This window comes from Struthio camelus, chromosome 14 (assembly GCF_040807025.1).
Source record: "Struthio camelus isolate bStrCam1 chromosome 14, bStrCam1.hap1, whole genome shotgun sequence".
Lineage (NCBI taxonomy): Eukaryota > Metazoa > Chordata > Aves > Struthioniformes > Struthionidae > Struthio > Struthio camelus.
The window spans coordinates 9,770,536-9,797,280 of record NC_090955.1 but is presented as its reverse complement, the minus strand read 5'-3'; the positions used below and the strand labels follow the sequence as shown (position 1 = coordinate 9,797,280).

The 26,745-nt window shown below is 43.6% G+C and overlaps 1 protein-coding gene across 8 annotated transcripts in view; it reads right to left on the bottom strand.

Moving 5' to 3' along the window:
* Positions 1-26,745, bottom strand: part of SETD5 (SET domain containing 5) — a 74,619-nt gene that overhangs the window by 47,628 nt on the left and 246 nt on the right. Inside the window, exon 1 of one of the 8 annotated variants that reach the window (XM_068907360.1) lies at positions 234-362. The exons of 6 other annotated variants lie outside the window; for them this stretch is intronic. The gene's annotated coding sequence lies outside the window, so the exon portion shown is untranslated. Of the gene's footprint in view, positions 1-233; positions 363-26,745 lie in introns of those variants that run through there. One more of the 8 variants, XM_068907361.1, reaches the window with a different exon arrangement.

Here is a 26,745-nt window from a genome sequence, read left to right as displayed (position 1 = left end):
ATTCCCCCTCCCAACCAAACTCTGCGCTTAATTATCACGCAAGCAACGCATTAGCGCCTTCTGCACGGATTTAACCGTTGCTACCCATCCCCCCCCCCAACGAACATTTCCTAACTCCATCCCCACACAAGTGGCAGTCAAACCCCTCTCTGGGAGGACAAGGGGCACAGAGGGGGGAGGTGGGCTGATCTGAGACATCTTGACCAGCCCGTATTTGCGTTCACTCTGCCTACCGCGAGGGCAAGCGCTTGACCTGCGGGAAGGCTATGCCGGGAGCACGGGAAGGCTCCTCTCGACAAGCGAGGGCAGCCCTGAATTCTGCCCCGATTACTCAGGACGGCCGGGCCTGACGCAGAGGGCCCCGACTTTCCGAAATCCCGGCTGAGCCCTCCCAGCCGCTGAGCCACGTCAGACGTCTCGGCGCTCGCCCATAGGCGGCCGTGACGAGAAGCAGCGCGGCGCCATTGGCCCGGCGCGGAGACGAGGGTGAGTCACGGCGGCATCACGGGGCGCAGCCGCGGCCGGGCTGGGGCGACGCGCCGCAGCCCGCCGGGCTCGGCAGGAAAACCCGCGCCGAGGCTCCACCTTTCCTGCTGACCGCAGCTTTTCGCCAAGGCGGCGAGGGGAAGCGCCGAGAAACGCAGGCTTCCAAGGGTTGGCTACTGAACCGAGATAAAGCAGCGTCCGTTCCTCGTTACGTAAACGAGCTCAGTACAAGTTAATACCACAGCTGTCATTTTATACACGTCTAAAGAAAATTCCCGTGATATACAGAAGTGCTGCTTTTCACAGCACCTAGTGAAGCAAATGAGGCCCCGAAACCAGAGAAAACGGCAACAGTTTAGGAGAGAGGCGTCCTCTCTGCAAGTTAAACTTTAACTCCCATCAGAATAGCCTTGAATAACTTTTTGCAGCCTTTCCACGACTTGGGCAGTGAGGTTTTGTAAGGCCTGCGCAGCATAATCCAAATGAGACAGCTTTCAGTTATAACCTACAGTCACATGCTCACTGGTATCTCAAGGATTTTGCCAACCAGCCAGCAAATACTCTTGGGCTATAGAAAGGCTGTGAGCCAAACTCTGCTGCGGGCAGTGAATTTCTCACAGGGAACTCACTTTGGACACGACAGGCCAGCAGCGGTTGCTTATTAAGAACAAGAGAAGAAGGGGGGAAAAAAAAAAAATCAGCATCTTGTAAGCAGATCGCTCGCAGGGCGAACGCAGGAACAGCACAGGAGTCACAAGGCTGAAATTCCCCACGCGATATTCCATTTCCCTCTTGTCTTAGAAGGGAGGCTTCCCTTATCACAAGGGAATATTTTCCTTCTTCAGTATACATCCTTAAGAGAACTCTCTTTCTGTTAATATATCACAGGCATATAGAGAATTATAGAAGTATTGTGTAACGATTTCTACGTTATCTGCAGTAATTCCCCACTAGGCCACAGAGCAACGGTCTCAAAGGGAAGGTGGGGAGCAAGAAAACAGGCCTGGACTGAGCTCCCAGGCAACACCACAAACCCAGCACAGGCGAGGTGCTCCAGAGCATTTTTCTCAAGAAAAGGAACTTCAGGCAACGTCCCATTTACTCTTTCCAGTGCTTGTCTCAAAACTGTGATTTCTGCAGGTCTGCGTATAAAAGGAGCTAAATAAAGGATACTACTTTTATTTGAACAGAAAAGGTGGTACGTAATTCACCAGCCAACCTGGCTTAAGCCCAGACACAAGATAGCAAATGAGATCCCTCTCTTAAATGCTCATGTTTTTATTAACAGACAATCCCTTATGGGGAAGATGCTCCAACTGCATTAAGCCTCAGCCCTGGATAAGACAGTTACCTTGAGCAGCGACTACCACCCGAGCACAGGTACTAGAGCGCTCAGGGGGCTCCAAGGCATTACAGAGACCGTTTTCCAGTCTCTCGAAGTGTGCGTGTGTAAACTGAGCAAGGAAACCGTGCATCATCCAGAGACAATATCAAAGACCGAAAAATGGCACCCTGGTCCCCAGCGCCTGGCAGCTCACATTGTCAATCCTCCTGAGCTTTTCTGCCTACAGCATTAAAAAAAAAAAAAAAAGGAAAAATTCAGTAAAAAAAACACATCTAGGGAAATCCACAAGCCTGTACAAACCCATGGCTTATAGTGACAGATACCGGTCAAGAGGATAACCCCAGCAGGATACAACGCGGATCCGCTGGTGGATAAGGTCACTTTCTCCTTTTTATAGCCCCTCTAGCTCCAGAGTTTCTGGAGTTTGAGTGCACCTACAGTTATCGGGATGCAGCCACGTTGACTTCATTTTGAGACCACACGAGACAGGCTCCGCTGCTAAAATACAGCGCAAAAGCTACTGACATCACTTCCTCCTTCATCCCTGATTCACATACAACTCTGGCTAAAGGTTAAGAAACTGATACAAGTTCCCCAGTGTCTGAAGTACCCTTCCCTTTTCAGGGAGAAGTCCTTTTTTTTTTTTTAAATAATCTTTTTAATATTTCCCTGGATTCTTTCCTGTTGATTTCTTTCCTTTCCTACGATGATAACCAGCTGCCAGCAGCCTGAGACGCAACCAGGACAAATTCCAACCTTCTCCCTGTTCGTGACTCAGCAGAACTGAAACAACCTTGGGGTAACTGGGACAAATTGAGTCATTTTTCATGGGAAACTCTTTCCATCGACACTGTACAAATACCAGACCATTTCAGCACAACAGTCCCACTTCTCGAAAACTGAATACCAAAGAAACATGAACTACAAAACAAAAGGTTAGACAAGGCGAACACTAGCTCAATTGCTTTTATATTGGCCCAGGAGTATTTGCTCAATCATCGCTGGGGCTCCGATTCTGACCTTTACTGCTGCTGGTTGATTTGTACTTTCAACTCTGACAATGTAGCATTCACAATGAATTGCTGAGACAAATCTCACAACTGTCATCCAAGGCCACATCACCTTCAGGCAAAACTACAGTGTGGTCTTCATGAAACTTTGCCTACAAACACTCAAAATGTTCTCATGCACAGAAAATATCGGGGTGAGATCAAAATATCCACTCACTGAACTGGCTGATTTACTGCATGTATGGGTCAAAAAGCACAGTTATGTTTATTGGACCTAAAAGATCAAGGGGAAAGACGCTAAGAAACTTGTCCTTCCAATCCCCAAATTCCTTCCTACCTTGCCCCAAAAATATACAGCCATGCAGGAGGGAGGGGAAAAAAAAAAAGTATACTCTAGAGCCACTGAAAGAAGTTTTCCCAGCATTCAGAAACGTAATGCAAATTTGATGGGCTTCAATCACAGCACAAACCTATCTTCCTCATGATACAGTTTTTCTAGAAATCAAACGGAAACAGGAATTTTAATGGCCTAAAATGCAACTAATACTTTGCTACTTTTGAAAATACAGTATTAGAAAATATATATTTTTCCATATGTTTGATATCAGCACTCCTGTCCCCTAAGCCAGTCATACCAATAAAAAAACACCCAGCCTTCCCCAGCATCATCAGAATGGCTGAGATGAACATCCACCTGCATAACCCCATTGCTTTATGACCCTCACTTCTCACTCAGTTCAGGTCACAAACTAAGAAACTCACCTTCAAATCAAAATCATAAAGGGTGACCTTAGGGTGTAAAGATATGTTATTCAATTATTTCAGGTAACATCCTGTATCAACAGAAAGGACTTTAAGGCATCAGAATTGGCCAAGTGAAGGTTAGGTAACACCCGCTATAACAGTAAATCTAATTTTCAAAACTCTGCTTAGGATGCAACACCAGTAGCATTCCCTCAGCTCCCTTCCACAAAAGCTGTCTTCCATGTTACAAATAAAACAGACATAGAAAACTCACTGCTGGAAACTTATTTCATTATTTCTGTTGTTAAAAATCAGTATCAGAGACAGTTAAGCAGGGTGAATAAAATAACTAGCTTCCTTCAAGATGTGGTTGTTCCTGTTTTCACCAGTACCTCAATGAAGCCCTACTTCCTCGGTCTCAGACACCTCTGGTCACTTGTGGTCCCCAACAGCTACTGACCAGCTCTACACAATATTTGAGAGCTGGAAAATTCACCACCTAACAAAAATCCTGGACACAGACCCACCGACTGCAATCGCTATCTGAATCCAGGTGTCCAGATGGACTACAACACCATTTGGTAAACACCCAGGTGATGTTACACAGTTTCTGGTGGGAAGTAACACTCCCCTTGCACTGTTCCCCGATCACAGAATTAAGGGTAAAGCAGTTGCCAAATACTGGTAACTGTACATAACATACCAAGGGGAAAACAAGAAAAACACTTTTCTGATTATATAAAACCTCAAAATGTCTGCCAGGGCGCAAGGATGGGGAAACCCCTCTGCTCACAGAGGCAAAGACTGTTTCTCACATACCTCCTATTTGCAGACAGCAAAGGACAGACAAGAACTCCCTTTACAACCTTCCGTACCTCCCTGACAAAAGCCCCAGGTATTTGTTTTCCAAAAGCGGACATGGTCCCGAGACTTTCGACAACCCAGGACTCCTGGTGTCTAAATGGTAACTGCCATCCTCTCCTCCATGCTTGGCAACAGGCCGATGAGTCACGTATATAGGATGAGCTCCATATATAATTCCATGAACTGCACATCTTTCAGGTCTTGAGCCACTGCCAGGGACGTGAAATTCAAAGCACGTTCCTCTCCTGCAGCTTGCACTGTCGTGGGCCAGAGCTGGTGGTAAATTGGAAATTGCAACTCTGCCACCAAGCCCGAGTTGATATCCTCTCCATCAACCTTGTCTGGGACAGAGCCAGCAAATTTTGACTGGTTCATACTTATGCTGTCATATGCATCAGTAGCAAACCATCCTGCAAGTTGAGCAGCAGAAAAAGCGTGGCAGGCTTCTGGCTCCAATTCATTGATGTCTTCCCCTTGAAATCTCTGAACGGTGCAATCTACAGGACATTTAACCTAAACATGCAGTGCTTCAGTTATCATACTGAAAACAGAACACCTCCTGCCTCAAACATAATGCCAGCCAGCGTTACGCAAATATAAAGCGCAGTCCACCTCAATATGAGCGAGCGCTGCCTGTGCTTTCTAGAACCTGTAAAGCTCATGGAAAGGGCAGATGCTCACAGAAGGGCAAGAATATTTAGTGCAAACAGAATCAGGTCAAGCGTTTTGCAAGTTTAAAACAACTAACACATACCACATTCCCAGCATGGCAGATGTACTATTCCATATAGACAGCAAGACAGAGGCATGAACAGAGCAGACAAACCCTTAAGTGACATAGCTCCAACTTTATTCTAAAATGTACAGATTCCTAAAGGTATTTGGATTGTGCCTCAGTCTACCAACATATAAGCCTAGCTTTGCTATGAAAACAAGCTGGATTCACTAAGCAGTAAGCAAACAACTGTATCCGTTTCAAAAAATAAAATATTTGCATGAGTATATACTGTTATCATTAGTACTGTGTACAACCTGGTAGCTGACTGACAAGGTAAGACAGCAATCCATCCCACAGGGTTTCGAAGAACTCAATCCTAGTTTACAATAGAAAGGATCAAAATAACGGACAACACTTGCATTTACAACTAGGTAATGCACACCAGGATAACCAAATTATTGGGAAACATAGTGCAACGGTTAAAAATTCACCTGATGTCTTAGAGTTTCTTGAGAATCACGCCTGTTATATACACAAGTAACCAAATGCAAAAAGAAATGCTTATATGCATACATTTGCTTCAGAGTTTATCCTGTTTTCTGGGGACTGGAGAGCCACGATAAAGCACCAATGAGTTCTTAGAATAAGAATACCGTTTAAAAATTGTTGTGTGTGTCAAAATGCAACAACTCAACAAGAACATAAGCGACACGCTGTAGTTTCATGAACATTCTGAACAGGTACAACCGCTGAAAATAACTATCCTACCCTCCTCTGGATTGTGCACACATCTCGCCCTCAACCACCATCTTTCAGGTGTCTCATAAGCTTCTCCGCAGTCAAACAAGATGGAGTCAAGTCTGATAACTGATACAAATTAAAAGCTGACTTAGCAAATAAGGTGAATTTTAGCACAAATCCGTTTACTGATCCTGCTCAATGTGCTGCACAAGCCCTTGATCCAGGGAAAGGTGAGACTCTGCTTTCAGGACACAGCAGATTCAGAACAGCTTTTGGTATCCATGGACCTACACCTCAGGAACGTAGTTCCCTGTAAGATGTGAAATTAAATTAATGATTCCAGTCATCCTCAAAGTACCTTATGGAAGCACCAGAATAAATTACCTCAATGTGTGTCTACAAATGTACACACTTCGATAAAGTCAGTGTGAGTAAACCAGTTCAGTTAAGGCTACGTAAACCACATTTAAAACTGAGGTACAAACAGGTTAAAACAATTTAGATAAAATCTGATAAAAAATTGGAAAATAAAAATACTTTAGGTAAACTACATTCAAGATACTGTAAGCCAATTTTAACCACGGCCATCCATGGGATTCCATCATTTTCACAGAATCAGAAAATGTCAATTTTACTTAAACTCAGCTGCAGTCTAGACCCTGAGGAATTACCAACGATGACAGCAAGCAACTGAAAGAAACTAAACCATCAAGCCAAGAAATTAGGAAATGCACAGTCCAGTATTTTCAGCAACTGGTCAAAGACTGAAGTTTACTCAGGAAAGCAACAAGAATGACCTCAAAACTTTGCTGCTGCTTCAGCCGTCAAGAAGTTATGCAAAACCTCTTTGTTCTGGAGAAGGACAAAAATTAGCCTGTGCTTTTCTTTTAGAACTGCTAAGGATTTCAGGTATTTGGTAAGAAATAGAAGGAAAAACAAAAAGTAATAACAGATAAAGGAAGGGCAGATAAGCCTGAGCTTCCAGAAATACACTCTACAGGACAATTCTACCACAATCTTTGCAGTCCAGTACACTCAAGAGACGGAGGAGTCATACTAGGGTTCATCTGGATTTTCTTAAAACTCCTAATTTACATCACAAAACCTTACTTGAAAGTTTAATTTATACCGTTTTGAAACTGAAGAGTCATTCACAAGGATAATTCCATAAACAAATACGAACCAAATCAGAAAGAGAAAACAAATTATAGAGTAGCAGGGTCCATGGTAGACCAAGTTATTCTAAGGAGAACACGGAGAAGCGACGGGCAGACACGGAGAAGCGACAGGCAGACACAATATAACCTTGCTTGCACCCCTTGCTGACAAGCAGAGACCTCACTGCATCTGTGCAGTGCTGCACACAACTTAGTCTGCTGAGCAGCACCATGGTAAAGACATTTTAAGGGAATAACAGCCTCAAAAAGGGAAAGAGACTGTCACAGTGGAGAAGGTTGTATCAAAGTCCACATAACTTTGTTGGAGTTCGAAGGGCCATAAACAAAAAAAATTGCTTTCTTAAAGCAAACTTCACAAGCACACAACAATTTGAAAGTATAACAACCTACATAAAATGCTAACACCTTATAACTGTTAATCATCAAAATAACCCTTAAAAATAAGGACAGTAGTGGAGAAATTCAGTCCCATAAAAATCAAGAGGCAGAAAAAGATAATTCTTGGCCCACCTCTATGCTAAAACCACTGTATTATATTCCTTGTATCTCACAGCATAACAAGTTATTGTAAAAGGTGATAGATTCTCTGAATGCTAAAGTTTCAAAAGGATATTTTCAAAATGAAATATGGGTGGCCCCAGGAAATACTTTTATTTTTGCAAATACTATTTTCTAGTCTTTCCTGAAAGAGCTCCAACAATACAAGAGAAAAATGACAATTACACACCAGAGAGCACAGAAACGACTGTAGAAGAAGCTACCAAAGTCAATGAAACAGAAAAGAGAGGGGAACCCCCCCCCCCCTTTCAGTTCTACAAACATTTGATTTGGGACAGTAGTAGGGGAAAAGTATTCTGCAGCTAGAGGAACATATTACATGTCCTGATCAGTGTGCCTGTTCTATAACCCAAGACTGTTGCTCTCTTTTCCTATAAGGGTGAAGAACAGTCAAATGTCCGAGTTCAAAAAAAAAAAAAAATGCAAAGTTTTAGAATAGGTCTTTTGAAATTAAGTGCTTGACAGCTAACTTCCAGTGAATCCAGCTGTGGCAGCTGAAGATGTTAGTGCTCCAGCTGTCGCCTGCGTCCCTTCACCCTAACAGCTGGCAGGAAGGAAATGTTGCCATGTCTCATCAACTGCAGTCCAGGACAAGCAGAAGCAGGTAAAATATACGTTTCCTTTCAGACACACTATTACAGGGACAAGAAGTTTCTGCAGTGGGCCAGAGCAGACAACCAGGAACAGCGATATCAGAAAGCCCCACTGCCAAGTCTGCCACACCTTGTCCATCAAAGTCCCACCTTGACAGACTAAATTTAAGAGGACTGCCTCCACCAGGAAATAAGTTACGGTTAGAATAAGATACAAACTTGATGTAAACTACGCTCGTTTAATCCTACTAAACCAGTGGCTGGCTTTGTTCTAGATTTTGCTGCTTGTGAATATAACAGTATTCACACAAAGGGGTATATCAGCATAACTTATTAAAGCTTGCCTAAGTAGACAAGCCCTAAATTAAAAAGGTTGTCAGACAACACCTCCCCCCCCCCGCAAATCGTTAGAATTTGGAATGGTGTTTTGAAGGGATTTCAGAGAAAACCCTATACCACATGCAAGGTCAGAGGGAAACAGTGCAATAAAGGGCAATAACTAGGATCAAATCCAAACCAAGAGAATTACAGTTCCCATGAGAATCCAAACAGTCCACGGAGTCACGGGAAGTCGCTGAATATAGAACTAGAATCAGCAGAATTTACTGGCACTGAGCAGCGTCCAGAAGCTGCGACTAGTGGAAGGCTAACCACAAACAAGTTGCCAGGAGTGGATTGCAACCTCCAGTCCTAGAACTGGAAAAGATTTCTCTGTAATCCCACTAAGTACTCTCTGCACTGCAAGTTTGGCTGGACGTCCTTTATACATCTATTTAAGGGCCCCACGTGACGAAGGCTGCCTGCCTGGCCCCTCCCCGAAAGGGCAAACAAAACAGCTCCAGAGGAGATTCCAGCAGGGATTTCAAAGACAGACGTTGCATCAGCCAGGTGTACAGGAAGCCGCTGAGATAAAGCGGCTATTTACTAAGGGGCTCTGAGACTGCGGCCGGTTCAGGAATCCTGGGGAAAGGACGACAGGAAGGAGGGAGATGCTTCGCACACAGAACAAGCTTCATCGGCTTCAGAAAGCCTTTGTACGAGGGCTCCGGACCTGGCCTTTCTCCCAGAGATGATGCAACACTGAGGAACAGGGTCTGTGCCAGAGAAAACTATTCACCGGCTCTGCAGATGGCAACCCAGCCAAGGACCTCAGATCAAAACATTCCCAAGCCAATCCAAACACAGCGAGGCCCCCCCCCCCCCCAGCCTCCCTCCGTTCCCCCCAGGATTTCAGGAATCCTCCATTTCACGCTGTCACCTCTCACTCCTCCTGTAACCACGACTTGAGAAAGCGAGAGGGCCTGCGCAGCAGCGAGAGAAAAGTCCAAGACTGGTTTGAAGTCCTGTGAAGCTAACGCTCGTCCTATGATCTGTTGGAGAGCAGAGACAAGAGGAGAAACTGAGCTACTGTTCAAAGCCTCAAAAATCCAAGGTCTGGATCTTCCTGTAATCGCTGCTTGCCAGTGCAAGCCTGAACTCCCCAAACACGTACAACAGCTCTTCTGCGACTGGCAGCTTCAGCTCCACTCTCAGGAACCAGGAAACCATGCCGAGACACAGCACAGGCAACCATGGCAACAAAACACAGTGTGGCAATTATGGAGCGGTGGCAGCCACTCCAAAGTTAAGGTCCAATCTTGCTTTCCATTATAAGGCTCATTTTGACCCTCCCCCACTAAAATGATCAGTAAGTGCCCTTTCAGCTCCAATCTGAGCTCTGTGGCTTGCGACCAGCAATTTTGCACTACTGCATCTGGACCTGAGATCATGCAGATGATACACTTTCCTTCATATTGGAAGAAAGTTCATCTTGACTTGAAGCTTATGCAATGCTTTTTTGCCGTGTCCTAATAAACAACAATTTGTCTAAAATTTGTCAAGTGGGAAACCCAGCATATATATAACCGCAACCTGTACTGCACGTGGAGGGAGTGAGGCATTCAAATCCATTTACTAGTTAAGCTATGTAATCACAGAGAAGCATTAAAACCCAGTGAATTTTACATGGTTAATAAGGAGCTCAGGGAAGATTTCAGAAATCTCCCAGCATTCTGACAGGCTTTAAAGCTCAGACTGTAAAACTGCCCTAACACATCCCCTTTTCAATAAAGTCTTAGTGGGAAACTCCACAGATTACTGCACTTTCCCAGATCCTGGCAGAACAGTGGCTTACCTAAGTCATTGGAGATGCTTCTGGGACCCCAGGAAACTTCACACTTTTCCTACAGATCTACTTTTCACAGGATAAAAACATATTAGAAAGCAGACAGAGTCAGTGGTGGTGCAGAAAGCTATCATGAAGGCCCAAAGATAGCATTTCAGCAAAAAAGCCTCGTTTCTTCCACCTCAAACCCTGAGGCTTCTACCCACTTGCTGATGCTAAATTCTGCTCATAGGATTTTTTTTTTTGTTTCACTCCTCTGGCTTACTCGTATCTCATATGATGTATTTGTAGTTTGGCACTGATCCTAAAGTATAGATATTACCCACACAGTAGCATGGCATGCCCTTACTCTGCATGTCAGATCTTCTATGCACAGTGAACGTTCACCCAGTTGCATCAGCAATTTTACGATAGTCAAATTTACAGAGCAATATATTGTTAACCAACAATATATTGGACAAATAAGCTTCAAGGAATAGAAATGATTTCTTGTGAAGCAAGAAATCAAAAACTTACTTTAATAAATTTCTAGGAAAACAAAATAATCAAAAACTTATTCTCAAAACCACAGATACGAAAGGTGCGACATTTATTTGCAAAGCTACCAATACATGCTCCATCTAAGCACAAGTGCTGGCAGGAAACGCAAAGCTCAGTGGTACGGACAGTGCTGCAAGCCACGGCCACTTTCTTTACTCGCTCATTTGGTTAACAAGATGAAAAGGAGATAATCAAGTTGAATGTATTTTCAAAGTAAATGCAGATGACCAAAATCAGCAGTGAGCAATCAGTCAGCAAATACAGATGAAAGTCACTTGGAATAAATTTACTCCTGGTTACTTACAGATAAATTAGTAATTTCTACCTTTGAAGAGAACTTCTCTCTGAGCACAGACAGCTAACCAACCACCTTAACTACACGTGGGTGGTACCACAGGAATATTGAATTCAAACAGCTGGCTAAGGGTGCTGCTACTCACAGAGCTCATGCTAAAGTGGTGCTGACGAAATGGTTCTGTAAGACATCAATAATGGAATCGTATCTGCTGGCACAACCACGGGGTTTCTGAAATGTTCTATTACGAGCTGCGTAATATAGCGAGGATGTTTTAATTATCGAGCATCTCAAATACAATTCAGCACAGGTATGTACAACCACACTGTGAAACCTCTTACAGGGATTTGCACCTCAGTTTGAAATTTGATTGTTAATGCTGAAGAAAAGATTGAGGTTCCCTCCTCTAGCTGAGGGAACACAGGACATCCATCTCCCTCAGGACCCTCGATGGGGAAAGGGAGACGATAACACAGACACACCACCAGAGAGGGAAGGTAAGGAAGGGGACTTTACTGCTAATCCTTCACCACCTCTGTTGTGTGTAGCACTTTCTGTGAGCAGCTTCTACAGGTTAAGGTGGATAAGGCTGACGGGACACAATAAGCAGCAGAGGTGGCATTAGATCGTGAAGCTAAAGGCCTTTGCTTTACATTGTGCAGTGCCCCAACACATTTCTGAAGTTTACTAAGCTGTTGGCCTTAATCAAGGAAGCTGGCAGGTGCTAGACAACCTCCTTCTCACCTAAGCAGCAGCTCAATTTATGGGACAACTCAATAGGGTCAATGTACAAGAAACACCTCGTCTGTCTTGGGACACAGAAGCATTTCCTGTTCTTTGCCTCATCGTTACTGAGATGACACCAATTAAGCTCCTCCCTTGGAGGAGTATGGAGCAGCCAGGAATGCGGCCACCCAGGAGGAAAGGTGACGGCAGCCCAGGTAGCCCTGCGAGCCAACCTCGGTGTGCAGGCACAGGCGAGACGGAGAGCGCATACCTGCACGCACATGCAGAGCAGACCAGAAGAGCTCCGGCTGCACAAGCAGCAGGTTTGGAGCGCCACTGGAAGGGAATTTCAGAGCTCCATGCACCTGCAAAGCCACCTGGAACCAGTAATCTATGAAAATACAGAAACTCAACAGCCACTGAGGGAGTGGTGGAATGGACAAACAAAAATAAAAAATACAAGCATCATGTGGAGCAATTACTGAACTGAGTCACTCAGTTTCGCAGGTGAATTTACAAAGCAAGGGAGGAACAGAATCGCTGAAGCACTCCGATTCAAATGGCATGAAAAGCAGCAACAAAGTGCCAACAGAATACTGCTTTTGACAACTATTTAACATTATTTCAAACATGAATAAGCTTTCAGATCAAGTCTACTTAACTTGAAAGACTACACATACCCTACATAAATTTAAGAATGACACTTACTAGGAGAGCTTGTGCTTACTTTGCCTTTCAGAGGAACTGCAATATATTGCCATTGTGCAACTTTTTAAATACAGTTTCTAAAAAAGGATGAAAAAGATTTACAGACTTCTGCTGTGGTCAAGCGGAATTCAGAAACGCTCATCTGAATACAGTGACTGTACACAGTTACATCAGTGCCTCACTGTCGAGGCTTTCAGAAAGCCTTAACCATATCCTAAACATCTTTCCCATACTGCGTCGCTTCAGCACAGAGTTCCAAAGATGCAAGCCACAAAGCATTAAATTTCAGAGTTCCCTTCACATCTTATAAGTCTTATGCAAAGCAGTATTCTATCACCAAGTTAACTCTTTCTTCTCTCAATCTTAACATCAGGACCTTGGATTTGACAGCGAGTGCATATACGGGAACTTGCTCCAACGGGTTATGGCATGAAACATTCAAAGATTCTTCAATCCCAGTATCAGGAAAGGACCATTACCATCATCAAAAAATGTACAGTATATTTTCTCCAAAAAAAATTATTTGGGCCTATTTTAAAGACTTAAGATGAATGCTTGTTCCTTCCCCCTTGCCTGTAAACCACTTCAACATTTAATTATTGTCATTGCTATGAAACTATTTCAAGATTAATGTGCCTAACTTCAGTTGATACTGCTATGCCTTTGTCAGCAAATCTCACAAGTCCTTTTAGAGAAAGATCAAGTCCTCTCTCAATTGTCTTTTCAATAAGCTGAGTAAGTTGAGCTCCTTTAAACCTCCCATCATGAGGCTTATTTTCCAGTCCCTGGATCATTTCTGCAGCTGTCCTTTGAATTCTCTCCAAAGACACCAGCATTCTTCTTGAAGCACGGAAACCAAAACTCAATTCCAGTATCACTCTTAATGTTGCAATGTTTGTAAGATTACTTATTTATTTTTGCTTGACACTCCTTTCTCCCCTCCTCCTTTCTCTTAAATGTGCCCAAGAATCACATTAACCCTTTAAAAAAAATACTGACCCAAGTATCATGTAGAGACAGTTAGCTGTAATGACCTTCTAATCCTTTGAGCCACTGCTTTCTAAAACGGTTTCACCTTCTACGGCCAGCTTTGCAGCTTTGCTAACAAATGCACTGCTTTGCAACAGGATGAATTCATATGTTTTGTTGAAATATGGCAAAACAGTTCAGCGCTCTCTAAATACACTTTATCATCTCACTACTGTGCATGTCTGATGAGATCTTTATCTAAATATTTTATGCTAACCAGGTAAAAAGATACTAAGTGGCAGTAAATTAAGAGCTGATTCCTCTTCACAGCCCTCTCTAGAGCCAGGCACGTCCTTTCAAAGTTACAACCCCAGATATTTTAGTTTTCCACTGTTAATTGAATTTCTCCTGCACAACTCTTGCTAGATTTTGAGAGGATTTTGCCTTCTTCTTTGACCCGTCCCCTCAAAGCAAAGATACTCCCCACACCTACTACACCCCATCCAATTTCCACAAAATTGCAGAATAAGTCTGGGTTGGAAGGGACCACCACAGGTCAAATGGTTCGAACACCCCTCTCCCCCCATAGCCAGGCCAACTCAGATCAGGTTGCTCAGGGCTTTGCTCATTTCTTCTCCAGCACCACTAAGAGTATTTGCATAACTATGCATTTTAAGGCCAAAAAAAACCTACTGGTGATTTGACTTTCCACCTAACAAAGACTGGAAAAAATCTCACCTAGTCATTTCTATACTTGGCATTGCAGCTTACAAACGAACTAGCCCGTGTTTGTCTAACGCAGTCCACAGACCAGCATAGGATTTCCCACAATTCTGTGGGGAAAATTTAAAATCATGTAATAGACCGTAGTGTAGAGGTCCAAAAGGAGCACCAACCCAAGCCATTAAGTCTTCACAACAACCAGAGTACGTTTAGTAGTTTTTATCAAAACAGTGCACATCTTTTCTAAAACTATATCAAACACTTTCTCAGAAGCCTTTGGAGGGTGCTTCAAAGCACCCAAGTGAAGCTCCGGCTCTAACTACATCTTCGAGGGGGGATCCTTCTCCACTGCGTAAACAGAAACTTAAGAAATTAGCTTCCCTACAGTTCATCTTATGTAACATGGAATTCTAGCAAACATATGGAATGCAATTTTAAATATCTTTCACATTCACAGTACTAACATTTATCAGTACCTATCTTTATCAGTATTTTTACTTAGCTACACATTCACAGCTTCTATGTTTATCTGACTACCTAATCAGGGACGACCATCATCCCTTCACTTGCAGAAAATATCTTTCAACTTACACAGGCTAGTTCAAACAAAGTTTAAAAGTGCTTGCTTCAATCACTAGCAAGGCTCTCCCTCACCCCTCAGAAAAACATAATTACATAAACAAAGGATTAAGATGGACATATATTTGTCCATACAGTCACACGCCATAATAGTCCAGTTTTCCCCCCTCCTTGAAGGACAGCTAATTTGAAATCAAAGCAACTAAGAAAAGGGCTGTACTTAACAGTATAAACTACTGCACTGAAATTAGTGATGTTAGCCAGGAGCCTGTGGTCTTCTCACTTCATATTCTTCCCTAAGCACCTACCTGTGGCCCTGTCAGAGATGAACAAAACCTTCAGTCTGACCCAGGAGAACGACTCGTTCGTTCTCACCTTACGTTCTCGGTTCTTACTCCCAACTGGAGCTATCAACGCCCTATTCCCTGTCGACAGCTAGGAATCTCTTTAAACCTGGAAGTGCATGGAATCGAATCCAAAAAAAATCCCATTACTTGAGTAAATGAGGCTTGATAGCATGATGGATGCTGCACATTTAGAAGTATGAAGGCACTCTTAAGGAGATGGGTGGCCCGTTACAGCTTCACATAAGCATAAAGGACGCTGGTCTGCGGCATTCAGGAGGAAGACGTTCAACTGCCTAGACTGGACGAGTTTAGGGTAAGACGGAAGGCGACTACACCACAGCTAGACAGATTTCATGTGTAACAAAACATCGCATTCTAGAAGAAAACTAGAAACTCTTCCCTTCAGGCCAGCATTTCCTGATCTGCACCATTCCTTCTTTTCCTTTCAAATACAAGCAAAGGCACTGAATTCTCCTTAAAACAAAATCCTAACCAGAGAATACTCAGGACCAGGACAACACTCTCTAACCAAGAGAAATTCCGCATCCACCAGTCATTTTAGGATTAATTTGAGTTTGTCAGTATGGCAAAGCTGAGAACTATCAAAATCTCAGCTGTGTAACAATCCGATAGGAGAATGATTTCAATAAAGGAGGAAAACAGCAAAGAGAAAAAAAATCACCTTCCTGAATAATGCAATTAGACTTTGTATACACTAAGCATCCACAAGCAGTTTGCCAAAGACACCCTGAAGGCCCCTTCCTATAATTCATCAGTTCTGATGACTACAAATCAGTAGCAGCAACGTTGTTCTTAACCTGATCTTATATCATTACAATGCTAGTAAAAAACAAAACAGAAAAAATACCAGGCCTCGTTACAAGTTTCCCCATCAATAACTCACAGTAGATTTTTTTTCACCTATATCCACCATACATTGTACTTGTAGCACACCTATTACCGTCAGTATCAATGGTACTGTTTTACTATACCACTGTTAAGAAGCTAAAGGTTATATATAGAGGCAACACAGCACTGACAGAATCCACGTTCTGTAGTAGGCTAATTGCATTAAAATCTATAATAGAGGTAAGGGTGAGACAGCCATTTTAAAAAGTCTAAAATAGGCTATTTCCACCACTAGATCCGGAGTAAAGAAATCCATCTTTTATCTTTGCAACATTGATAAGATCCCCTATGCAAGCTAATCCTTTTCTTTGAGCCTTAATTTTCCTATCAGTAAAATCAGAGTAACACTTCTAAGATGTCATATACAACGTTTTGAGCCATGCAAGTGAAAGCTAGAGCTAAATCTGTAGATTTAGCCATTACAAGAATAGGACAAAGTGCTCTCAAAGAATTGCATCTTAGACTTTTGGGTGGGGGGGAACAAATTTAAAAAAAAAAAATCCTAAAAGCCCCTAGAAATCCAAATCAGACCATGTGAAGACGTTCAAATCACCCTCACCTTTCAGCGTGGCAATTTCACTTGCTTAATTTCACATTTGCAGCAGGTCAGAAAACCACACAGGCATCCCAGAGGAGAAGCAGCAATCTCCCAACAAGCAGGGATAATCAGTTGAACTGGAGAGATTTTTAAATCTCTTTAGTTAAGTCAATACAACTTTTCATATAGAAAAAAATAAATAAAACCTTCTCAATACTAACACAACTCCATAGCAACTCCCATTGTTCAAGGGAGATTTTTACATTCTAAACCCACATGCTCTCTCTCTAAAACTCTCTTTCTTAACAACCTGGGTAATTTCATTTTACAAAAAACAAGAAAGCTTCCATCACTTTCAAGTATGCATCAAGGCCATTTATTCCCTCCCTCACAAGCTTGTCTTCATGTAAAACTGTGAAAATACCAGAATTCCCTCAAAACACTGCCCCAACACTAACTCTCATGGGAACTCTCTACTCTATTATCATTCAGGAAAAACAGCGAATCCTTCAACTCTGACACGAGAGGAGCAGCAGCAAGCTAGAAACTTTTGCTCACAAGAACTGTTTTTGCTCCTAAATCATCCCCATTCATCTCCAGTGTCTGATATGGCAAAGCCAGAATTTTCAGCTGAAGTATCTTATCCAAAGGATCCTTGTTGCATCTTTATATAGTTCTTTGAAAACCAGGGCAGTTGTGTCAACATCTGGATCAGCCACTTCATTTTTTCTGCTCATTCAAGATACCCTTTCTTCATGTGCAATGCCAACGAGTTTCTGCTGATTGCAGTTTCAAGCTAACTAATCTGTATCCAAAAAGGCCTAATGACAGCATGTTCCAATGCATATTTGCACTTTCAGAATGTGTTAGCACTTTCTTTTTCATTAATTTATTACTTATGTCTGCTTATATAAGGACTAGAAATACAGGAGCACGAAATAGGAATTGTGATGCATGCTAATTTTCCTATTGCATTTTCTGGTAGTTTGTGAGGAAAATGCTTTCCCAGTTAGTAGACTTTTGGCCTTACAAGTTTCGTATGTCGAATTTTCATAAAGGATATTCTAAATTTGCCGTGGCTTATGAGAACCCACCAAACGGTGGGCTTCCACTGGCAGGTGCAAGAACATTTGTGCTCCAGCTCTTAAAACGCTCTTACTGACCCGCACAGCGTTCAGAGTGTTTTGGGAGCTAACCCAGAAAAGTAGCAGGCACCAGTCTTCTCCCAGTGCTAACAAATTGCAATATCCACAACTGCGTAAAGGATGCCATCAACTCTGCATCCGAGTATCTTCTACTTTAGCTAAAGCATCTAAGAACAGCTTTTTTTAAATTGAAAAGTTTGGGGTGGGGCCAGGGAAGGAGGTTTGAGGTGTTTCTTTTATATTTGGCGAGTTATACTGGAGTAGATTTAACCTCAGTAAAGATCTTCCTACTGAAGAGATACGTATAATATGTAGGTTTGGGATGGCACACACAGAAATACCGCAAAGTCAATTACTCAGTGAAACTTTCCACCCTCTGACAGTCCCCTATCACATAAAGGGCCCAACGTGGGTACTCAGTTTAAACTGAAGAGCGCAGGAGGGGAGGTGGGCAGTAATCATACAGCAACTGTACCTACATGTGTCACCCTACAACTCAGGTAGGCGTTTCACAAGCAACGGGCCCAGCTACCACACAGCAAAGCCGCAACAACTGCTATCGGTGGCCCTGCGCAACCCAGCGAATACTATCGCTGCAACTGTTTGGTTCACTTATTGCAGTGTAATTGTTTTGGGGCTATTTGTGAAAGATTTTATAACAAAATAAAAGATTACCCTCATAACAGATGAGATTTCTGGCTTACAAGAGGTAGCGCTCATGCCCAACATTATTTTTTGTGCAGCAATAGGCATTTGGAGACGTCATGACATGTCGCCATTTAAATAACTTCAAACGTAAGCTGCTACAACTAAGTTGTATATTTTCAAGAAACAGGCTTTAAGTTTCCACTGCAACTAGCCTTGGTCAAATAAAGTTTTCGCATTGTTCCAGTCCCATTCACATCTGTATATTCTTTTCAACAAAGCTATATTTTAATACATCTGATTAACAACATACCCTCAGTAATTCATAACTTTTTTGCAGCGCCTTGATATTTTTACAAGTCATAATGACTGGTAAGCCACTGCAAAATAAAAACTTCCTAATTATCAGGTAAAAAAGAATAATAAGCATTTTGTGATGCGTTTATTTATATAGAATTGTTAATAGTTGCACATCAATTAATATTTTGCCATTTTCCAAAACGAGAATCACTTCAACTCACTGCTATCCTAGCTTTCTGCAAAAACACACTCAAAAGAATTTGCTGTTTTAAGACAAAGTTAAGCACCATGATTTGGTTATAACACACCACTCAAACACCACAAATCAAGTCTGCACTAAAACTTTATTCTGACCAGCTTACTGAGGAAACAGGAATAGACAAAAGAAAGACCACACTAGCAATTTTCAACCAGGGAACTATAGGTTTGTCTAAAGAAAACACTTCACGTACAGCAACCAAAGGTATAAACCTACAGCGTATCACAGATTCCACACCGGCCCCTTCGGTGGACACGCAGAGGACAGACAGTAGCTCGCTTTCCTTTAAAAGAGGAGCGTGAAGTTACATGAGACAACTTGAGCTGGTCGCACAGTACGCTGCCACTAAAAAGCAGAGACCCCGATCCCCTTCTCTGCTCCCCACCACATCCTCTGCGCTTCCACCCATATGTTCTCCCCTATGCATTTTGTGAGGGCTCTGGAAGCTTGTCAAATCTCTCTGTGAGCCAGCTCAACTCACTATCTTGGCAAAACAATCATCCAGCAAAAAACAAAACATAAACAAAATAGCTTTCTGCTAGATTAGCAAGCTGAATCGGTTCAAAAAAGGATTCAAACGAGAACCAGAATCGGCGTGATGGAAAAGGCAGAACCGTCTGCTGGGTGGGAGAGGAAGGGGGAGCCAAACTTTCCCCATTCAGCAGCGGAGCCCTTAGATCTACTCAGCTGTCTCATGTAGCTTCACCCGGAGTAACCTCGCACTCAGGGTGCAGTTCTGCAATAGTTTAAAGCTGACTTCAGCTGGCGCCGCTTCAGTGCGGCCTCCCCATCTCCATCCTGCACCGGTGCTACCCTGACCCCACAGTGAGGCAGTTCAAGGAGAAGACAGTAGAAAATTCAAACTTCCACAACTGAAACGTCCTTGTTTTAAGCCAGGCAGCCTCCCTGAGTAGTGAGCTTACAGGGGCAGGCACGTGCCAGAGCAGACGCAGAAGTCAGGGTGGCAAAGGAGGTAGGACTGGGGTAACACCACATCAGGTCAGCTTGACTGCCAAGGAACCATATCATTAGTGCGTAACAGAAACCTCCATAAAACCGTGCAAAGAACAGTATGTCACAAACGTCCGTTCCAGCATAATGCATGCAAATTTTCACACACAAGCAAACCCTGAGGTGCACATTAGAAGAACCGCACAACAAAGCGAGTCTGCGGCAAGCTCCAAACCAGACTTTCACCGTCTCAGCCTCCCCGTTCCAGACCAACCTCCAGACCATCTTCATGCCCAACACCCTTGAAATTCATGAAACTGCAACAGGAACTTGAATTAGAAATCAGTTCTCCTCTGCAGTTAATCAGGTCCTACTTAACTTGATCAAGCAGTGCTCTTTTCTTCAAAAGTTCACCTTAGCTATATTAACAGGAAAGTTCCAGATCTCACTGCTGTGGCAAAAGTTAATCTACAGCCACGTTACTGAAAGCATTCTTGCAGGAGAACTATAAATTATTTGAACCTAATGCCACCAACAAACAGGAAATCATTTTAGTGTCTTTAGTTACAGGCCACATGGATTTAAAAGGTTCACACATTCTTCCTTTAACCTAAACAGACTACAAGTATTTATAAATTGATACTGCAGTTCAGGTTGAGACATGCTTACTATTTTAAATGTTTCATGTTGAATCCCCAGGGCACTTAGTTTCCTAAACCAGTGGTTCGCAACCTTTTTCCAGTGCATTCTTTCCTTCCTACAAGCAAGGATACAGTCCCATTTCTCCACTCTCGCCTATAAAAAGCATTTGAGGATTGCTTACTGGGAGCAGCTTCCACCCAGGCACCCTGAAGGGGTACACTGCTAGAGAGCAACTAAGACCATCGCCAGAAAGACAACCTGGGCAGGAGCAGAGCTGCGAGACAGAGCCAGGCTGAGAAATGCTCCTCTGCTCCTATTTGCTGCACTACCTGGCTGGAGCTGTGATGAAAAGACTCGGTCTTCCTAGTCCCAACCTCCTCCCAGCTATCTCCTCTGCATCTCTCCCAGAAGCAAGTTTCTTTCCCTCTTCCAGTCCAAAGTTGTCCTAAGTGGTCTTCCTTATCCGAGTATTTAAAAAAAAAAAAAAAGCCACTTTCCAATTATTTTAATGATACAAAGTCTATGCAAAACCAAGACACTGCATTATTTGATACTGACAGACTGAAACGCAAAGCTCCTGCTTAACTTTTTTTTTTTTTTTTTAAACTGAATCATCATCAACAGGCATGTTCTGTTAAAAAATTTCACGATGTGGTCTCAGATTCATTCCCTATCAGAGACTTGCTTTTCAAACTGGCTCACTATAAAGTCAAGAGGATTCTTCTTCGCATCAAAACTGCAAACTCTTTTCTGTGCCATTGGCTTAATAGCTGAAAGGTTCTATCTTGCAGACCAACAAGGCTGCTGAAGAAAACCCAGCTCAATCTCATGGAGTGGTATGAGCTCTGCAAGGACAACAGAAATAAGCCTGAGTCAGGAAATGAGCAGCTCCCAAAAACATGCAATATCTTATTTCCAGTGTTTATACGAATGCAATTTTAAATCACATTCTAAATATGAACACATCAAAACCATTGCCACTTTTTCACTTTAAAGCCACCTTGAATTGCTTCACGACGGAAAGATTTTGTTTTTAAAACTAACTCACATTCTGTCTCAAAAGGCTGCTTGTAAGTGAAAAAAAACCCTAAGTGAATTTAGAATTAGTTGAATAAGGAAAAAAGTTTGCTGTCTTAAAAACTGCATAAATCTGCCTGCTTAGGACACCTCCACTGCTAAACTCAGGCCTTCCACGACCCTCAGGGAAGAAAAGTGGCTGCGTTATCAAGTCTGAAGGATTAAACTTTAGCAAAAACAACAGATCACTTTTAAGCTTTATTCTAAAAGCCAGACTCCTGGCTTTTTCTCAGTGTGGGTGTTTCTCAATACTATTGTTCTACTTTCCTCCCTGCTCATTCCCCCTTTTTCTTAATATTTGGTGAATGCAGGACTATTAGATTCTTGACCACAAAAGAAATTATTTCTCACGCTCACTAAAAGCTCGCCAGTCATTCAAACTTCTGACAAGTCCTCCCACATTTTCCCACCTTGAAGACTGAGCACATCAGCGCTTTCTGAATGCTCCCCATATTGCTCAGAAAAGTTATTTTCCACCTACCAAACACACAAAAAAAAAATCAAACTGACCGAGAAGACTTTTCTTCCTCATATTTATTGCTTAAAATATAATTTGTGTGCATTCTTACAAATTTAAGTTAGATTTAACGACCACAAAGTTGCAAATTTACAATTTAAACAGTTTGAACATTGACACTTCTGTAGGGTCTCTGGCAACAGAAGCTAGTGTTAAGATTATTATTCATTGCAAAATTCTCCTTCTGGGCTGCAGCTTTTCAAGTTTGGACTCATCAGTCAGCCGAAATGAAGAAAAAAATCCCTTTTCCTATTTTTGTTACAGGAAAATAATACTTCACCACTAGCTTGGATGTGTGTGGGGGGGGGGGGGGAGATGAACAAGACTCTCCTGATTTGTCATGCAGATCATCCTCTGAGACAAAGAGCATCTTTGCTAATTATAGAAAAAAATTAAACTAGGATCAGTTGAAAAACTGTTTCTCAGCCTGCTCAGTGGGCATTAGCCATGATTTCAGCAGCTTAGCAAGCCCAACCCCTCTGCAAGCTCGGCGGGGAGGCCAGGAGAACTGCACATTCTCCCTGCTCAGCGGGGACAGGGGCCGCTGCTTGGATGATTTGCTACAGGAATACTGGAAAACTGCCACCAAAATAGCAAATCCTGTTTAAAAAAAAAAAAAAAATCCCTGCAACTTCAGTAAGGAATTGAGAAAACTGAAAAAGTGAGAAACTCAGCTCCCATAGCTTGAAAAAGGTTAACTCTTATTGCATTACAGTCTGGGGCAATTTTTTCTCCTCCATTATCAAAATAAGCAAAGGTTTTTGGTTAAGTTAGATTTGTGCAAAACTGTCTCTAGGTTAACAACATAAATAGCAAAACTGCTATGAACTAACTCTTGCAACAACTCATTCACGTAGACCAAAGACTGACTTTGAGATCTGCAATAGTTTTAACAAGCATAGCTGTTTGTTTTTCTTTTTAATTTGGAAGAGCAAAAAAACTAAGTCGACAAATAAAATACAACAATATATTTATTTCACAATCAAATAATAGTTTAATATTGTCAACTAAGATTTAATACCTCACATGCCATACATTTAAGCACACATTCTAATACTTTCAGCGGAAGCACTCTTACCATACCTTCTAAAAAAAACTTTTGCCTATCACAAGCTTTCTTATAGACTGAAAATAACGCAAGATTTCATTGGCAAGATTTCTAGGCTACACACATGAGCAGCAACAGAGTAAGAATACAAGCGTGCTGTAATAAAGTAATATTGCCATGAAAATAATGATTTTTTTTTTTAATTTTCAAATCTCTGAGCACTCATTATGTTTGTTCTACCACTGCCAGAACAGATAGAAACATTTTTATCCCATCACGTCATTCAAAACAAGTTGGTAAAAGTTTGCTCCGTCCAAAATGGGAGAAAGCACAGGCGAGTCAGACTACATAAATTACATGACCAGGATATTACACATTAAGCTTAGTTCTCCCTTGTATGCTTTGCACTTGAGGTTTTTAATCAAAAATGCTTTTAGATTCCACAGAGCATTTGGAAGACTTAAATCAACTCCTCCCAGCGAAAAAGCAGCATAAACTTTTGAGAGAGATCCAGTTCAACAGCATCTCCTTACTTTGACTTATCACTTCTCAAAATAAGAACAGGCTGTAACTGAGTACTCTTTCTAAAAAGGGAATTAAATGTTATGTGGGATTTCACCACCTCACCTTGGGCTAGAATCTCAGATAACATTAACTAAGGACCATTGCATTCAGGTCACTTGGGATATGGCAGTAAAATGAAAAGGCACGGCCTTGTCACAGTGGTGTCAGTTATTCAACAAGATGCGAGGCAACAAATTAATTCCCCATTACCACGTACAGAGATATCGTAAGCAATGCACAGAGACTGTAAACAGACCAAGGAGCAATGAAGATCGCTTGCGGTACTTTAATAAACTGCCGATGCCAGTTTTAGTACCCTTACAAAACTCAGTTCTTTGCTGCTGTCATGTTGCACTATGCTACTGAGCAGGTAACACGTTCTGCTGCAGAGGTGGATGTATTCTAGGGTGGGTTAAAAGTTACTTACTCACTCTACCTTCTGAAACGATTCGGGTGCTACAGATTCTCAAATAATAAGTTACTATACGAGCTTTGCACCTAGAGCATTACTTCTGCCTGCCAAGTGAATTTAAGAGCATATTTTAATCTCTTCCACATTATTCTGACCCTGGAATTTTTGCTTCCAGGTAACAGTAACTGTGAATTTGATAACCCAGGCCAGGAATTGACAGGGAGCAGGGAGAGGGGTTCCTCGTTCTAGGTGCTAGCTTACAAAGATGGCAGCTGTTTTCTAATACTAACGTATTTTCCTCTCACATGCTGCAATACCTCAACTAACAGTTTTTAGCTACATCACCTTTAACAAACCCACTGGAATACGCCAATAGCTTCCATTCAACAATACGGTACCATATAGACAGTGGCCAGCGTCACACGGTTAGTTAAGCAGATAAGAAAGGCACTCGTTCTTCCTTAAAAAAGGAAGCTATTGCACTCAAGTAGACAGAGCGTGGATAGGAGCTGGCAGATTCCACAATACATAGTCACGTCAAAAATGGCCTCCTGCAAACTGTTCCTTCATTAAGCATTTGAGTCAACCGAGAGAGAGGAATCTTTCACGTTATTCACAGGATGTTTCTCTCTGTATTCCACAGCAGAGCAGTGTTTGCTATACACTGACATGCAAGCGCACAAGCAGCGGCAGGGGATAGCTTTTGCTCTATACCCAGGACCAGAGGGAAACTCCTCTAGCTGCGTCCCGTTGCAAAGTTGAGCTGGGCCATTATTTTGACTGCTCTCTAGCCTGTGAATGGAAAATCCCTTCTCAGCATTAGCAGGCTGGTGTCTGCTGCACACACCCACTGCACACAGCAGAAATTCCAGTCAATAAGGCAAGTGGGGCCCAGCCGATGGAAGGGGAGGAAGGAGACATACAAACAATAAGGAAAGCATCTGGCTCGGTTACTGGCTGGAAAGGAGACTGGAGTTCAAATGAGACATGACTGCAGCCTTCAGTTAACAGGAAGATTATATCAATTCTCACCGTCCTACTTTCCACACAGACCAAAATATCTACTTTAAAAAAAAAAAAAAAAAGGAGCTCAGGGTTTCCAGCCCAGGTTCTCAGGCAATGCCATTAATTAAAGAACAACGATGAAACCCACCTTGTAGGTTTTTGTCCCACTGTACCAAACCATACAGACTTCTACTTGGGAAGCCCCAAGTGGCCCCAAAAGTAAAGCCCTTTTCTGAACGTGAGCCAGCCATCTCCTCACCACCACACTAATGGAGGCTGCTCTGCTGTCCTTCCCTGGAGATAGCAGCCAAGTCTACTGAAGCTTCTCTCATAGCAACCGGAGCTCCAGAGCCAACAGCAGCTGCTGTCACTGCCTTGAACGCTTCCCCACAAGACCCAGAGCCGAGCAACACCCTGCTCTCTGCACCTCTCTAGCAAAAAACAGAAGGCTGCCAACAACATGACTTCCTGGGTCAGCCACAAGAAAAAAAAAAAATCCTAGTATTTCCTATACAATAAAAAGGGGGATCCCCTGTTTCTACTGAAGAAATAGGAAGTTCTTTTTCTCATCTTAGATGTTGCCAATCTTACGGTGATAACACCCGTTCCAGAATGAGCTGGGGGTGTGGGAAGGTGGTGGCGGTGGGGAGGGGGAACCGTGTGAAACGCGCACTATACCAACACGCCCTCTGATACCAACACCGAGGCCTGGGAGGCCCAGCCGCAGCCTTCACAAAAAGGCAGGAAGCCCGTTCCCTCGCCCGCAGCCCTCGCCTGACCGACCGTGCCCCCCGCGCTCCAGTTACATAATGGGCCAGAGAAAGCCCGCAGGAGGCCGCTGGAAGGTGTGCGGAGGCCAATGCCCTTTAAAGGGGAGTCAGAGCCGCCGGGAGCTGAAAAAGAGCCGGCGGGCGCAGCCCAGCTCCGCGCAGACGAGCGCGGGGACGGAGCGAGCGCGGAGCGGCCGCTCCCCGGCCGGTAGGTAACGCGCGGCCCCGCCGCCGCCGAGCCCCGTCCCGGCGGCACCCAAGGACGACCCCGGGCTGCCGTGACCTTGCCGCGGCCGGCGGCGAGTGGGGCCGGCGGCCCCCCGGCAGCGCCCGCACGTGCCGGCCCCGCCAGGCGGGTTACGAGGGGGCCGCGGCGCGCAGGCACCATGAGAAAGCAGAAAACGCAGGTCAGCCCCCGCCTCCCCCCCGCCGCCGCTCCGGGAGGCGGCGGCGGCGGCGGGCAGCGGCAGCCCGCCCCGAGCCCGCCTCCCTCCTCCACCGGCACATGCAGGCCGCAGGCGGCCCCCGAGCGGGGGGCTCTCCTCGGTGAGGGCCGCCCGCGGAACCGCGCCGCGACCCCCCGGTGCCGGCCGCCGCGCAGCGCCATAATGACCCGCGCCGCCCCCCGCGCCGGGCCGGGCCGGGCCGCTTGCCGCAACACCGGAGCCCCCGGCC